This window comes from Mesoplodon mirus (genome assembly GCF_964341445.2).
Source record: "Mesoplodon mirus genome assembly, chromosome: 1".
Lineage (NCBI taxonomy): Eukaryota > Metazoa > Chordata > Mammalia > Artiodactyla > Ziphiidae > Mesoplodon > Mesoplodon mirus.
Window position 1 is genome coordinate 81,633,448 of NC_138976.1, and position 15,150 is coordinate 81,648,597.

Sequence of the window (15,150 nt, forward strand, 5' to 3'; positions counted from 1 at the left end):
GCATATACCCTGAGAAAACTATAATTCAAAAAAGAGTCATGTACCACAATGTTCATTGCAGCTCTATTTACAGTATCCAGGACATGGAAGCAACCTTAATGTCCATCAACAGATGAATGGATAAATAAGATGTGACACATATATACAATGGAATATTACTAGGCCATAAAAAGAAACGAAGTTGAGTTATCTATAGTGAGGTAGATGGACCTAGAGTCTGTCACACAGAGTGAAGTAAGTCAGAAAGAGAAAAACAAATACAGTATGCTAATACATATATATGGAATCTAAAAAACAAAACAAAACAAAACAAAACGTTCTGAAGAACCTAGGGGCAGGACAGGAACAAAGACTCAGATGTAGAGAATGGACTTTACAGACGCAGACGTGGAGAATGGACTTGAGGACACAGGGAGGGGGAAGGGTAAGCTGGGACAAAGTGAGAGACTGGCATGGACATATATACACTACCAAATGTAAAACAGATAGCTAGTGGGAAGTGGCCACATAGCACAGGGAGATCAGCTCAGTGCTTTATGACCACCTAGAGGGGTGGGGTAGGGAGGGTGGGAGGGAGGCGCAAGAGGGAGGAGATATGGGGATATATGTATATGTATAGGTGATTCACTTTGTTATAAAGCAGAAACTAACACACCACTGTAAAGCAATTATACTCCAATAACGATGTTAAAACAAAAATTAAAAAGCTTGGAAAACACAATCTGTTTGGAAATTTACAAAACATACTTCCAATCAACTCAAAGGTCAGAGGGAAAATTATAATGAAAAATTGAAAATATTTAAAATTGAAAAGAACTTATATCAATACTTATATGATGAAGTTTATGGGAAATTGTATAGGGAATTTTATGCTTTCTACTATATACTCAAATGCTTATAGTAGAAAAGGCCAACTCAAAGTTGATATAAGTGTTAGCAAAGGCAAGTTATACTTTGAGCCTTCTCGCATGTAAGTACATATGAATTCTTGGTAGGCTAAACCAAAGGATAAATAGGTGGGAAAAAAATTCATTTTTACCTATCCAAGATACTCCCATTCTAGGGATTGATAGTAAGAAGAGGACTAATTGTAATAGCATTTCTTATGTTGATTTTACCATATAAATATACAAAGGACCTGTTCAACATAAACCACACCGAGCTCTGTTAATAAATAATTTTGGTAAGCAATTTACCTAAGTTTATAACCATCCGGAGCAAGATGGTAGCCACTAACCACATGCAGCTATTTAGATTCAACTTTAAATTAGTTAAAGTAAAATTCAATTTCAAATATGGTTTCTTAGCCTTACTAGTCACCTGCGACTAAGTTTTAATTTAATTTGATTTTAATTAATTTAAACTTAAATTTAAATAGCTTCATGTGGCTAGTGGCTACTGTACTGAGCAGCACAGATACAGAACATTTCCACCATCACTGAAAGTTCTACTGTACAGTACTGGTCTAGAACAGAAGTCAGGAAATTTTTTCTGTACAGAATTAGAAAGTAAACATATATGGCTTGCAGGCCTTTTGGTCTTTGTCACAACTGTCCAATTCTGCCTTTGTAACACAAAAGCAGCTGTAGACAATACAAAAATGAATGAGTGTGACTGTGTTAAAATAAATTTTATTTCCAAAAACAGGCAGCCTGCTCACAGACTGTAGTTTGCTAACCTCTGGTATTAGGAGAATATCACAGGGGAAAACAATCTTCGTCAGCTCCCAGTAGTCAGGGTAAGGATCTAGTCTTGTCTAATGTGGTGAAAAAAAATTGAGTTCCCAATTTTTGTTACTCAGATGATATATACCACTGGATATTGAGAAAAACAACATAAGCTGTTCTACTAAAAAAAAAGAAAAAAGAAGTGGATCCATTTAAGAAGAAATAGAATCTCAAGAAAAAGGACTGGAAAAACTCTAAACCACCTCATTAATTTCCTTCATCTTGGCATATTCTCTTTTCTCCAAATCCGAATCAAACCCCATTGCATCATCACAGTAATCTTAATTATAGCCCTCTATCAGCTTCTTGTATCCTACATGCTTTTCAAACAAACCTGTGTCTTCTCTATTTAATGATAGTACAGTAATATATTTGGCTAATGTTAGCCTGAAAATGTTTAGATTTACCTTTGCTATACAGTGATGGAAGAAGAAAGGTGGACAAGGTAAGATAAAAGTAATGTTATCCTCTAGAAAAAGTCTATGTACAGGAAGAGATTAACAGTGAGGTAGGGGCTTCCCTGGTGGTGCAGTGGTTGAGAGTCTGCCTGCCGATGCAGGGGACACGGGTTCGTGCCCCGGTCTGGGAAGATCCCACATGCCGCGCGGAGCGGCTGGGCCTGTGAGCCATGGCCGTTGAGCCTGCGTGTCCGGAGCCTGTGCTCTGCAACGGGAGAGGCCACAACAGTGAGAGGCCCACATACCGCAAAAAAAAAAAAAAAAAAAAAAACAGTTTTTTTTGAACTGCATTGAAGAGTTACTGTGGTAGAGTGGAACTGTTAGAAAATAATAAAACCTTGTAAGGCATAGATGGGTAGAGCCTGTGAGTGAGAGTCCAGTGGGACAGAAGACATGTAAAGTGTAACTGTCTTTAAGGCTCTCCAGCCTTTTGTCCTTTGGATCCTAAATATCTCTTGTTTTTTCAGACGTAGATGAGAAAGCATATTCTGATCTTCCGTGCTCTAGACATTCTTAATTATTTAATCTGCCCCCACTCCAAACACCTGAAATCTTACTCTGAGTCCTAAGAGTTCTCTCTTTTGAGAGTTCTGTTTTATTTTCCTTAACTTGTATTGGCTCCCTTTACCCCTTGTTTAATTTAGCAAGAAGAGCTCAGTTCTCTTTCTCTGAAAATTAATAATGGAGTGATTAACTCTGCCTTGATTACTGTTACTTGTTTAAACTATAGGTCCCCCTGGTTCTTTCTAGTTACTTCTACTTACTGGTAATGATTCTCTACTTGAATTCCATGGGCCAGTGTAATTTCATAAGCAAACATAGCAATACTCCCAATATTTCATGTAATGAATTTCTCATCAAAGCCCAGGTTCTAAGCTAAGCCAATAATGATACTTCATGGTAAAACAACAAATAGGACACTAGACATTAATACATTTGCTAATAGCTGTTTCCTATTTATGGCCCTAGATCCTTTTATTTTTTTTCTTTTACTACAAACAGCAAGAGCTGCATGAAATAGTTTGGCTGTATTTTCACTAAAAATATTATTCAATAGTGAAAAAATGTATCAAAATTGTTATCTGTGAGTAATAAAACTGAGCTTTTTCTTTTCTTTCATGTACTTTTTTACATTTCTCTACTTAGAGCATGTAACTTTTATCACTGGGAAAAAGTAAAATAGTCTTAACTTTTTTTTTTTTAAATGGTCGAAATTCAAAGGTTGACTTTTCAAACAATATTTGTATATTGATATAATTAGTTGTTTTAATATCACCTTTAAAAAAAAGTGTGTTCCACCACAAGAAAAGGGCCTATTTTTAGAAAAATGGTGGAAGTTGAGATGCAGCTTTGAACCTATAAAATCTCATTTTATTTTCAGTTTTTTATGTAGAAAAAATTGAAACAATTCTTTAGGAATGTATAAATATATATTTATATATAATACATTATTAAATGTGTATATATGTACATTTATGAAACACAAAGAATGTGTCATATAAAATATATTTCTGAATTTATTAACTTCTCTTTAGGAATATACATACAAATGACTATATGTGTATATATATGAATATATATATATATATTCCTAAAGAAAAATAATGTTTCCTACATCCTGTTTTGAAAAGCCACAAATTTACAGAATAGTTTTTTAATAGCAAGTTGCTCTAGAATGGCATTTCTTAATTCAGTACTTTGTAGCCCACATATATTACTTTGAAACTCTCTCCATCTTATCAGAAGCCCTTGCAACAGAAGTGGTTTCCTAAACACACTTCTAAGTGCTTACTTAAGTGTATCTACATGAGGTATACCAGGAAAAAACTGTAAAAAGCAGAAGACTTCTCCCCTCAAAGAGTGTTATCTTATGCTTATCAGCAGCTAATCCAAAATTTCAACTTTCCCTTAAAATGCTACAGATACAAAGACAACAGGGAATATTCTTCAGTTCCTGAAAGTGTGGTCCATACCTTTTTACTTTCAGTATATCACCATTTGTTTCACAAAGCAAAATATATATTCTTGAGAGCCAATAAAGGCAAACTCTATTAATTTTTAATGGATACAGTGGTATTAGATAAAGCCCACAGAAAATTATTCACATAAAGAGAGATGTACTAATTAAAGTAGGAAGAAAAGTTAGATTTTATAAATCTGTAAATACTGTGCTATGTGCTATGAATTTTTCAACAGATTAATGGGGTTTCGAGACATCCCTAGTGATCCAGTGGTAAAGAATCCACCTTCCAATGCAGGGCACGTGGGTTCGATCCCTAGTTGGGGAACTAAGATCCTACATGTCGTGGGGCGAGTAAGCCTGCGTGCACACTACTGTGCTTGCACGCCTCAATGAGAGAGCCCACGTGCCGCAAACCACAGAGCCCATGCGCCCTGGACCCCACGCACCTCAACAACAGAAGAGAAAACCCTCATGCTGCAACTAGAGAGAAGCCCGAGCGCCACAACAAAGAGACCGTGTGCCGCAACAAAAGATTCCGCATGCCTCAATGACCCAATGCAGCCAAAAAAAAAGAGAAAAAAAGGTGTTAAAAAAATATGGGTTTTCATTTTCACTGGCTCAAAATTGACAACACTGAATCCATACTTCTCTCATCAATGGAGAGACGATATTGAGTGCCCTCTGCATTCTTAAGATACCTAGAACCACTTAGGTTTAAAAGGTCTTAAATACTCCCCTTGATAAATGCACTTTTCTCAAACTTGAGGAGGCAGCAGAAGCAGGATTAAGATATGACCAGGAGAAGTAGGAGCTATAGCTCAGGGGAAAGATGTCCCTGGAGGGCTAGATTTTAATATGGGGAATAATCCGCAAGAGAAAGGAAGGAGATGTGAACAAGCAATAATGCCTTTGTTACTCTAATACTAACCAAACATTATGGTTCCCTCCACGCCCTTGTTTATCTAAGCCATTCTGCCTGTTTGTTTGACTCACTTTTTAGGCTTTAGCCTGTGAACCCCCCTTCCCCTTGCTTCATTATTTTAAAGTAATTTTATAAGTGTTTTTATGTTATCAGATGTTATGGGCTGAACTGTGTCCCCATAAAATTCATATGTTGAAGTCCTAACCCCCACTATCTCAGAATATAACTGTGTTTGAAGATAAGGTCTTTAAAGGTCTTATTTTAAGTTAAAATGAGGTCATTAGGGTGAGCTCTTCCCCAATATGACCCGTGTTCTCATAAAAGGAGGAAATCTGGACACAGGCATGTACAGAAAAATGATAGGTGAAAACTCAGGGAGAAGATGGCCATCTACATGCCAAGGAACAGATCTTTCCGTCATAGCCCTCAAAAGGAACTAAGCTTGCCAACACTTTGTCTCAGACTTTCAGTCTCCAGAACTGTAAGAAAATAAATTTTTGTTGTTTAAGTCACACAGTCTGTAGTACTTTGTTAAGGGAGCCCTAGCAAACTGATATATCAAGTTTTCTGAATTGATTAAAATTTACATGCCATAAGTTGCATGTCCAAGAGGATCCATCTAACAGAATGCCTTGATTTCTGGAAGTGTTGGGCTTAAGTTGGGAGTATGAATGCAATGAGTAGTTTGGGGCAGAAGGCAGGATTTTGCCCCCAGATGGACAAATGCTATATGGCACCTGCTATGTGAACATGAGAGGTAAAAGCTGTCCAGGGGATAAGAAAAATAAACCAGAATGTTCACCATATGTTTCTATTACAAATAAAGGGAAAGTCTTCTGTGAGACCCAAAAGAAGCAAATCTTAGAGAAAGAGGTGCCACCTGTTCCTATTATTGGATAATATTGAAACGCACTTATTCTCAATTTAAATAAAGTTAGGTCTTAGAAAATGGGTAGTAATTCAAAATAAATTTAAACCTAAATGAATTTTCTTTTTAAAATGAGGAAAAGAAGGCCATCCTGCATTCTAGTCAGCTGAATGTCTTTGTTGTATTACATTTAAAATCAAAGTGAAAGTCTATAGAAAATGGAGCAAAATATTTATTCATTAAATAAATCAAAAAGGTCAGTGACAGTGTACAAAGGAGTCAAATATTGGATTATAGCCATTAATTACCTCTTTCTTCATCTTTAGCATTATAAAAATATTGACCTAAGAAGTTTTTCTTACATTCTTACTGGCATTGTTGTGTATTGTTCTGACTATAATTTATAGAAGGTGACACATGGGACAATATTGGTAATCTTTTTGCTATTTTCAAAGGCAAGGAGGGTTTCTAGATTCAGTATATGAAAACACAGGCTACCCACTTATATTTGCATTTCAGATAAACTATGTATAAGTATGTCCCATGAAATATTTTGGACATATTTAGAAAAGAATTATGCCTTGTTTTAACTGATTCAGGTTTAACTTGGCACCCCATACTTTATCTGGCAACCTTATGTATAACTTCCATTTTCACTTGTAAGGCAATCAATCGCCTTTCACTAGTTCCTCATCAGAAACCTCCCTATATATGTTAGCTGAAGTTTTCTAGTTTTACCTAAAATCTTTAAAAACACTCAAGAAACATGTGAATTAACAGAATTTTACCTTACATCACCTGAATATTAAGCAGTATGTTACATGACAACCAATTGGTTATCAGTAGTAAACCCTGAATATTTTGATGGGCACTTTAAACAATGTTGTCTGAAATTAATTCATGTGATGTTTCTAAAGGTGTCAATGTTTCATGAATGTTTCATTCCAAAACCATGTCAACTAGCCACACAAAAATATGTATGTAAAGCATGTAAAAAAATTAGACACAGTTTTATATTTTATAATCACAGGCTTTAGGATTCCAAAAGGAAGTTAACATTTATATTGTCAAACTCCCTACTTATTATAAATCTGTCTGTCTCCAAATTAGCCTTTTCTTTTATGCCAAACATGGATCTCCCCATTGCAGGGGGAGAAATTTATCCTAACCCAGAATAGATTTATATCATACATTTCTGTCCTCAATCTGGTGAGGACAGAATTCTGCTTATGAATTTTTATTTACTTCTTTTTATTATTTTGTATTTTCCAATTTTTCTACAGTAAGAATGCATGGAAGTTACAGTTGGAAAAAGTAGCTTTCTTAATTTCAATAAATTTCTTCCATATACCAAGTCATAATCTAGTTTTATGTAACAACTCATTACTGGTTTAATTTGTGGCCTCAGAAACAAACAGGCAAGTAAATGATGATCCTTTCTAAATAAGTGAAAATGTTTGTAACTTTCTCTTTATCTTCTCAGAGTTTTCATTATTCTTTCTGTCGGGATTTCCACATTTCAACCATTCTGGATACTCAGGTTTCTGTTAAAACATGATGCCCAGAACTGAACGTTGTATATTCACTATGCTCCAAGTAAAGAAAAACAGCAAAGAACCCTTCCCTTTCTTTATCAATAACACAAATTAGCACAGCTGACTTTTAATCTCTACACTCTTTTTTGAAGAATGACAGTTTAGTTGTGAAATTTAACTCAGGAGGTTATACAGCCAGGCCTTCATATCCGTGGATGCTGAACCTGCTGATGTGGAGGGGGCGACTGTACTAAGCCATTTTATATAAGGGACTGGAGAATCTGCAGATTTCAATATTCGTGGGGAGGTGGAGTTGGGTGGGGGCAATCCCCCTGGCAGTTCCCCTGGAACCAATCCCCCTGGCAATCCCCCCATAGATATTGAGGTATGACTAAATATAAACTGATTTTTATTTCAGTCTTTGTCATCAACGGTGCTTTGTGACTACTTCCTTCTATTCCTTAACAGTGTCAAGCCGGGAACCCTAACTTTGTGGCCAGCTCCAAGTATTAAAATGAGTAATACATCCAGATTAAAAACTTCTAATCTCATATTAGTTTCAAAGTTCTGTCTAGCTCTTCAAGTATGCTGAGGCAGGGAGGAAGGCCAGAATTGGAATTCTTTTCTTGTTTAGTCTCTGTTTCTTTGGCTGGCCAGCAACACTCTCTGAGTGGCTCTTGTGAAGCCTATAAGTTGTTTCTAGTGGCATCTTGAATAGTTTCTTAATTTGGGAGGTCCAGCTCTGGTTTATCTTCCTCCATAGCCTACAACTTCCTACCTCCAACCACCAGCAGAAGGCGCTGTAGCCTCTTACTGCTGAGCTATCATCCCCTGGTGGAAAGACATCTTAGATGGAATCTAGCAAGACACTTCCATCCCACGTTCCTCCCTAAGTATCCATTTTTTCCATGGGAATTCAACTATCTTCATTACACAGAACCTTGAGAATACAGGCTATTCCACAGCTATGTCCTATTTTTGACCCCTCAACGTTCCTTTCTCTTTTTTTTCTATTCAAATATGCACAGGGGAATATAAACAGCTCTACTACCTAGATGATGTCCAACTAGCAAAGAGTATATCAAACTTTATAAATGAATCATTTGGACCATCTCCCATAAGCATACAGATCTCATTGGTGGAAACCTTGGCCCTTCCTGGTCTTAACTTTGAGTCTACCCTAGATTCTAAATTGATAGGAAAGAACCCTCTCAGCACCCTATCATATAATCCAAGCACTATTTTAAATACTTTAATAGGTTCTTCAATGGGTTCTTTAATAACCTATAAATATGTCAAAAATAATTTTCTCATAAGATACAACGGTAAAAGAGTTCATTATATCATGTTCAGGGCACACTACTCCTGGCTAGTTATTTGCTTATTAATCAGTTAGCTTATGAAATTCTCAAGGCACATTCATTCTCCACCTCCTCAACTAGAGTTAAGTTACCATCAGATTAATATAAATCATTTTTATATTTTATATTCATGTTTTTCAACTAATCCTCATGTCTTGGAAAAAATAAAAGAGTTGTAAGATTGAAGACCCTTCTGAAAGGTAAAGAATACCCAGAAATGCATTCCAGAAAGGAGTCCTGTCTCCCAGCTCGTTTCCATAGTAACTGCTGAATGTTCTATCGGCATGTAATGCTCTTTATATACATAATCCTAACTTAATCTTCATAACAGATTTATGAAATAAATACTATTGCTGTTGCCATTCTACAAAAAATGAAATGAGACTAAAAGAGATTAAGAAGGCTAGAAGTAGGGGTAAGCAACATTTGAAAGCACATTTGTCAGAAAGACCATGTTCACCTGTCTGACTCCAAAGTTTAGGACTTTTAACTATTTTAACGCAGACCCTCCTGGAGCCCCTGCCCCAAAGCATCACCAATGGTCTATAGCTCAGACAGTCTTCACTCCCATTTTCCAGCAGATAGAGGCAAGGGACACTGGTAAAAGAGGAAGGGAAGTCCCAATCCCACCAAAATTGATGGAGGACATTTGAATTTCTGAAGCTGTTACAGTAACATGGGAATACGTGGTGGGTAAAATCTATAACACCATTAGCACAGTATTAAGGGTGCTGTATTTTAGGTATAACACATTCTAAATAAGCTTTTGCTATCTGCCTGGGAATCTACCCTAACTGCTTAGGGGAAAAGATCAGGTTAAAATAATTGACCTGTACATGAATATAATCCATTCATAAATTGGAGTCTGCCTTTCATTTACTCTTGTTTATTTCCGTAAATTATACAAGGTTTGTGTGTATGCTCATGCATGTTCTTTGTATAGAGGAATAAAGATAGATTGTAAATAACTTGAATTAAATGTTTGTTTGTAGGTATGATCAAGAATATGGGATCTGGAGACAGACTAGAATCAAGTTGGGGCTCAACCACTTGTTAGCTCTGTGACCTTGGACAACTTCCTGTGACTTTCTCTGCCTTAGCTAACTGTTCTTCCTTTTAAGATTGTTGTGAAGAGTAGATACAATGAGACAGAAATAATGATTTTAGTGGTTCCTGATACACAGAAAATGCTTCATAAATGTTAGATAGCTTTATTGTTATGGCTGTTGTCACTGTTGTCAGGTGACCTTACTTTCTAAGAGGCCAAGGAGAGAGGACCCAGATATTTGTACCTATGCCCTGTAATGCTGTTTGCTTTTTAGAGTGGTACTTTCTTTATAGAATCAAGAAAACTCACATGCTATTTGCTTACATATGCAGAGCAATTTAGAGAGAAGCAAACCAAAAGACTAGGCTTAAAATGTCTAAAACAGACTCATGTTCTCAAAATTCACTTGAAAATGAATTAAGAAAATGCAGACCGCCCCCAATATCTTGAAGACACAACTCGCTTCAGTCTTCTGAGAGACTGAAGAAACACATTACACCTGCATGGCCTCTCTCATTTCTTAACTCTCATTGGAATAAACTCCCTGAGGGTAAATCTGTTAAAACATCATTTTAGTAAGAATATTAGAAATCTTGTAACAAAGTGGGAAGTCAAGGTTATATTTGGAACACTTCTAAATTTGTGAATCCGGTAAACAAAATGTAGACTTCCATCACTATCTCTTCAAAGATACATCAAAGAATATTACAAAAAAATATTATAACACAGACACTATGATTACTTTTTCACATTAAAATGAAAAAACAAATCAAGCTGAAATTCTGCATTAGCTCTCAACAGGAATACATTTTTTTGCCACTTCTTTTTAAAGACATTATTTTCTAGTCATATGATACAACCAGGAAAACAAAAGTATATAATTCAATGTAAATATATTTATTTGGCTACAGTGGTACCCTGAGCAACAATATATTTTCCCTCATTTTTGATTGCTTAAATATTGTACCGTACACTTTGTTCTTTTCTCTTTGACCCTTCATCCCCTCCTGGTGATTTAACTGAATATTGATGATGCCTGTAAGTAACTTAACAGAATGGTTTGTTGTCATATTTTAAAAATAAATACCAGGAACTGCCATATGAAAACAGAATGCCCAAGTCTGGTTTCAATCCCAACATTCCATCTGTTGTTTAAATAGAAAGAAGTGGTCATTGGTACACTGATCTGTGGTATATTTCAATAAATGTAAAGACAATATCATCAGATGGTTAGTTGGATTAGAAATAAGGAGCAGTATTAAGAAGTGCTATCTTACCTACCATATAGCACCGGGAACTTTACTCAATATTTTGTAAGAAACTCTGAGGGAAAAGAATCTGAAAAAGAACATATATGTGTGTGTGTGTGTGTATGTGTGTGTGTGTATATATATATGTATGTGTATATATATGTATGTATATATATGTACGTAGGTATAAACGAATCACTGAAACTAACACAACATTGTATCAATAAATCAACTACATATCAATAAATTTTTTTCAAAAAAAGAAGTGCTATCTTTTTCAATTCCATCCATAAAGAGCCTAATTCACTTGATTACATTACCAATCAGACTCCCAAAATTATCTTTTTTAATAAGTTTGTATTTATATACAGACTGTTTATGGTATATTATGATAGATCTTCCTATTTATTTATAGGCTTTTTATGCCTAAAAAACTTAAAGCATCAACTCTAGCGCTTACCATTCTACACAAAATTCCTAAATATAAATCTACTTATAAACATGACAACAGGGCTTCCCTGGTGGCACAGTGGTTGAGAGTCCGCCTGCCGATGCTGGGGACACAGGTTCATGCCCCGGTCCAGGAAGATCCCACATGCCACGGGGTGGCTGGGACCGTGAGCCATGGACACTGAGCCTGCGCATCTGAAGCCTGTGCTCCACAACAGGAGAGGCCACAACAGTGAGAGGCCCGCGTACCACAAAAAACAAACAAACAAACAAACAAACAAAAAAACCCATGACAACAAATTGGACAACCTAGAAGAAATGGACAAATTTATAGAAACATACAAACTATCAAGACTGAATCATGGCCTGAGTGAGCCAGAGTCCCCGAAGAGGCTGCTCCTTTAACCCTGTCCTATCTGAGCGAAGAACAGACGCCCTCCGGCGACCTACACGCAGAGGCGGGGCCAAATCCAAAGCTGAGACCTAGGAGCTGTGAGAACAAAGAAGAGAAAGGGAAACCTCTCCCAGCAGCCTCAGAAGCAGCGGATTAAAGCTCCACAATCAACTTGATGTACCCTGCATCTGTGGAATACATGAATAGACAACACATCATCCCAAATTGAGGAGCCAGGAGTCAGTGCTGTGCCTCTGAGGTGGGAGAGCCAACTTCAGGACACTGGTCCACAAGAGACCTCCCAGCTCCACATAATATCAAACGGCGAAAATCTTCCAGAGATCTCCATCTCAACACCAGCACCCAGCTTCACTCAACGACCAGCAGGCTACAGTGCTGGACACCCTAAGCCAAACAACTAGCAAGACAGGAACACAACGCCACCCATTAGCAGAGAGGTGGCCTAAAATCATAAAAAGTCCACAGACACCCCAAAACACACCACCAGACGTGGACCTGCCCACCAGAAAGACAAGATCCAGCCTCATCCACCAGAACACAGGCACTAGTCCCCTCCACCAGGAAGCCTACACAACCCACTAAACCAACCTTAGCCACTGGGGACAGACACCAAAAACAACAGGAACTACGAACCTGCAGCCTGCAAAAAGGAGACCCCAAACACAGTAACATAAGCAAAATGAGAAGACAGAAAAACACACAGCAGGAGAAGGAGCAAGATAAAAACCCACCAGACCTAACAAATGAAGAGGTAATAGGCACTCTACCTGAAAAAGAATTCAGAATAATGATGGTAAAGATGATCCAAGATTCTATTTCCCAGATACAAAATCTTGGAAATAGAATAGACAAAATGCAAGAAACAGTTAACAAGGACCTAGAAGAACTAAAGATGAATCAAGCATCGATTAAAAACACAATACATGAAATAAAAAATACTCTAGATGGGATCAATAGCAGAATAACTGAGGCAGAAGAACGGATAAGTGAGGTGGAAGATAAAATAGTGGAAATAACTGCTGCAGAGCAAAATAAAGAAAAAAGAATGAAAAGAACAGAGGACAGTCTCAGAGACCTCTGGGACAACATTAAACGCACCAACATTCGAATTATAGGGGTTCCAGAAGAAGAAGAGAAAAAGAAAGGGACTGAGAAAATATTTGAAGAGATTATAGTTGAAAACTTCCCTAATATGGGAAAGGAAATAGTTAATCAAGTCCAGGAGGCACAGAGAGTCCCATACAGAATAAATCCAAGGAGAAATACGCCAAGACACATATTAATCAAACTGTCAAAAATTAAACACAAAGAAATCATATTAAAAGCAGCAAGGCAAAAACAACAAATAACACACAAGGGAATCCCCATCAGGATAACAGCTGATCTCTCAGCAGAAACTCTACAAGCCAGAAGGGAGTGGCAGGACATACTTAAAGTGATGAAGGAGAAAAACCTGCAACCAAGATTACTCTACCCAGCAAGGATCTCATTCAGATTTGATGGAGAAATTAAAACGTTTACAGACAAGCAAAAGCTGAGAGAGTTCAGCACCACCAAACCAGCTTTACAACAAATGCTAAAGGAACTTCTCTAGGCAAGAAACACAACAGAAGTAAAAGACCTACAATAATGAACCCAAAACAATTAAGAAAATGGGAATAGGAACATACATATCGATAATTACCTTAAATGTAAATGGACTAAATGCTCCCACCAAAAGACACAGAGTGGCTGAATGGATACAAAAACAAGACCCATCTATATGCTGTCTACAAGAGACCCACTTCAGACCTAGAGACACATACAGACTGAAAGTAAGGGGATGGAAAAAGATATTCCATGCAAATGGAAACCAAAAGAAAGCTGGAGTAGCAATTCTCATATCAGACAAAATAGACTTTAAAATAAGGACTACTAGAAGAGACAAAGAAGGACACTACATAATGATCAAGGGATCGATCCAAGAAGAAGATATAACAATTGTAAATATTTATGCACCCAACATAGGAGCACCTCAATACATAAGGCAAATACTAACAGCCATAAAAGGAGAAATCGACAGTAACACACTCATAGTAGGGGACTTTAACACCCCACTTTCACCAATGGACAGATCATCCAAAATGAAAATAAATAAGGAAACACAAGCTTTAAATGATACATTAAACAAGATGGACTTAATTGATATTTATAGGACATTCCATCCAAAAACAACAGAATACACATTTTTCTCAAGTGCTCATGGAACATTCTCCAGGATAGATCATATCTTGGGTCACAAATCAAGCCTTGGTAAATTTAAGAAAATTGAAATTGTATCAAGTATCTTTTCCGACCACAATGCTATGAGACTAGATATCAATTACAGGAAAAGAGCTGTAAAAAATACAAACACATGGAGGCTAAACAATACACTACTTAATAACGAAGTGATCACTGAAGAAATCAAAGAGGAAATTAAAAAATACCTAGAAACAAATGACAATGGAGACACGACGACCCAAAACCTATGGGATGCAGCAAAAGCAGTTCTAAGGGGGAAGTTTATAGCAATACAATCCCACCTTAAGAAACAGGAAACATCTCGAATAAACAACCTAACCTTGCACCTAAAGCAATTAGAGAAAGAAGAACAAAAACATCCCAAAGTTAGCAGAAGGAAAGAAATCATAAAAATCAGATCAGAAATAAATGAAAAAGAAATGAAGGAAATGATAGCAAAGATCAATAAAACTAAAAGCTGGTTCTTTGAGAAGATAAACAAAATTGATAAACCATTAGCCAGACTCATCAACAAAAAAAGGGAGAAGACTCAAATCAATAGAATTAGAAATGAAAAAGGAGAAGTAACAACTGACACTACAGAAATAAAAAAGATCATGAGAGATTACTATAAGCAACTCTATGCCAATAAAATGGACAACCTGGAAGAAATGGACAAATTCTTAGAAATGCACAACCTGCCGAGACTGAATCAGGAAGAAATAGAAAATATGAACAGACCAATCACAAGCACTGAAATTGAAACTGTGATAAAAAATCTTCCAACAAACAAAAGCCCAGGACCAGATGGCTTCACAGGCGAATTCTATCAAGCATTTAGAGAAGAGCTAACACCTGTCCTTCTGAAACTCTTCCAAAATATAGCAGAGG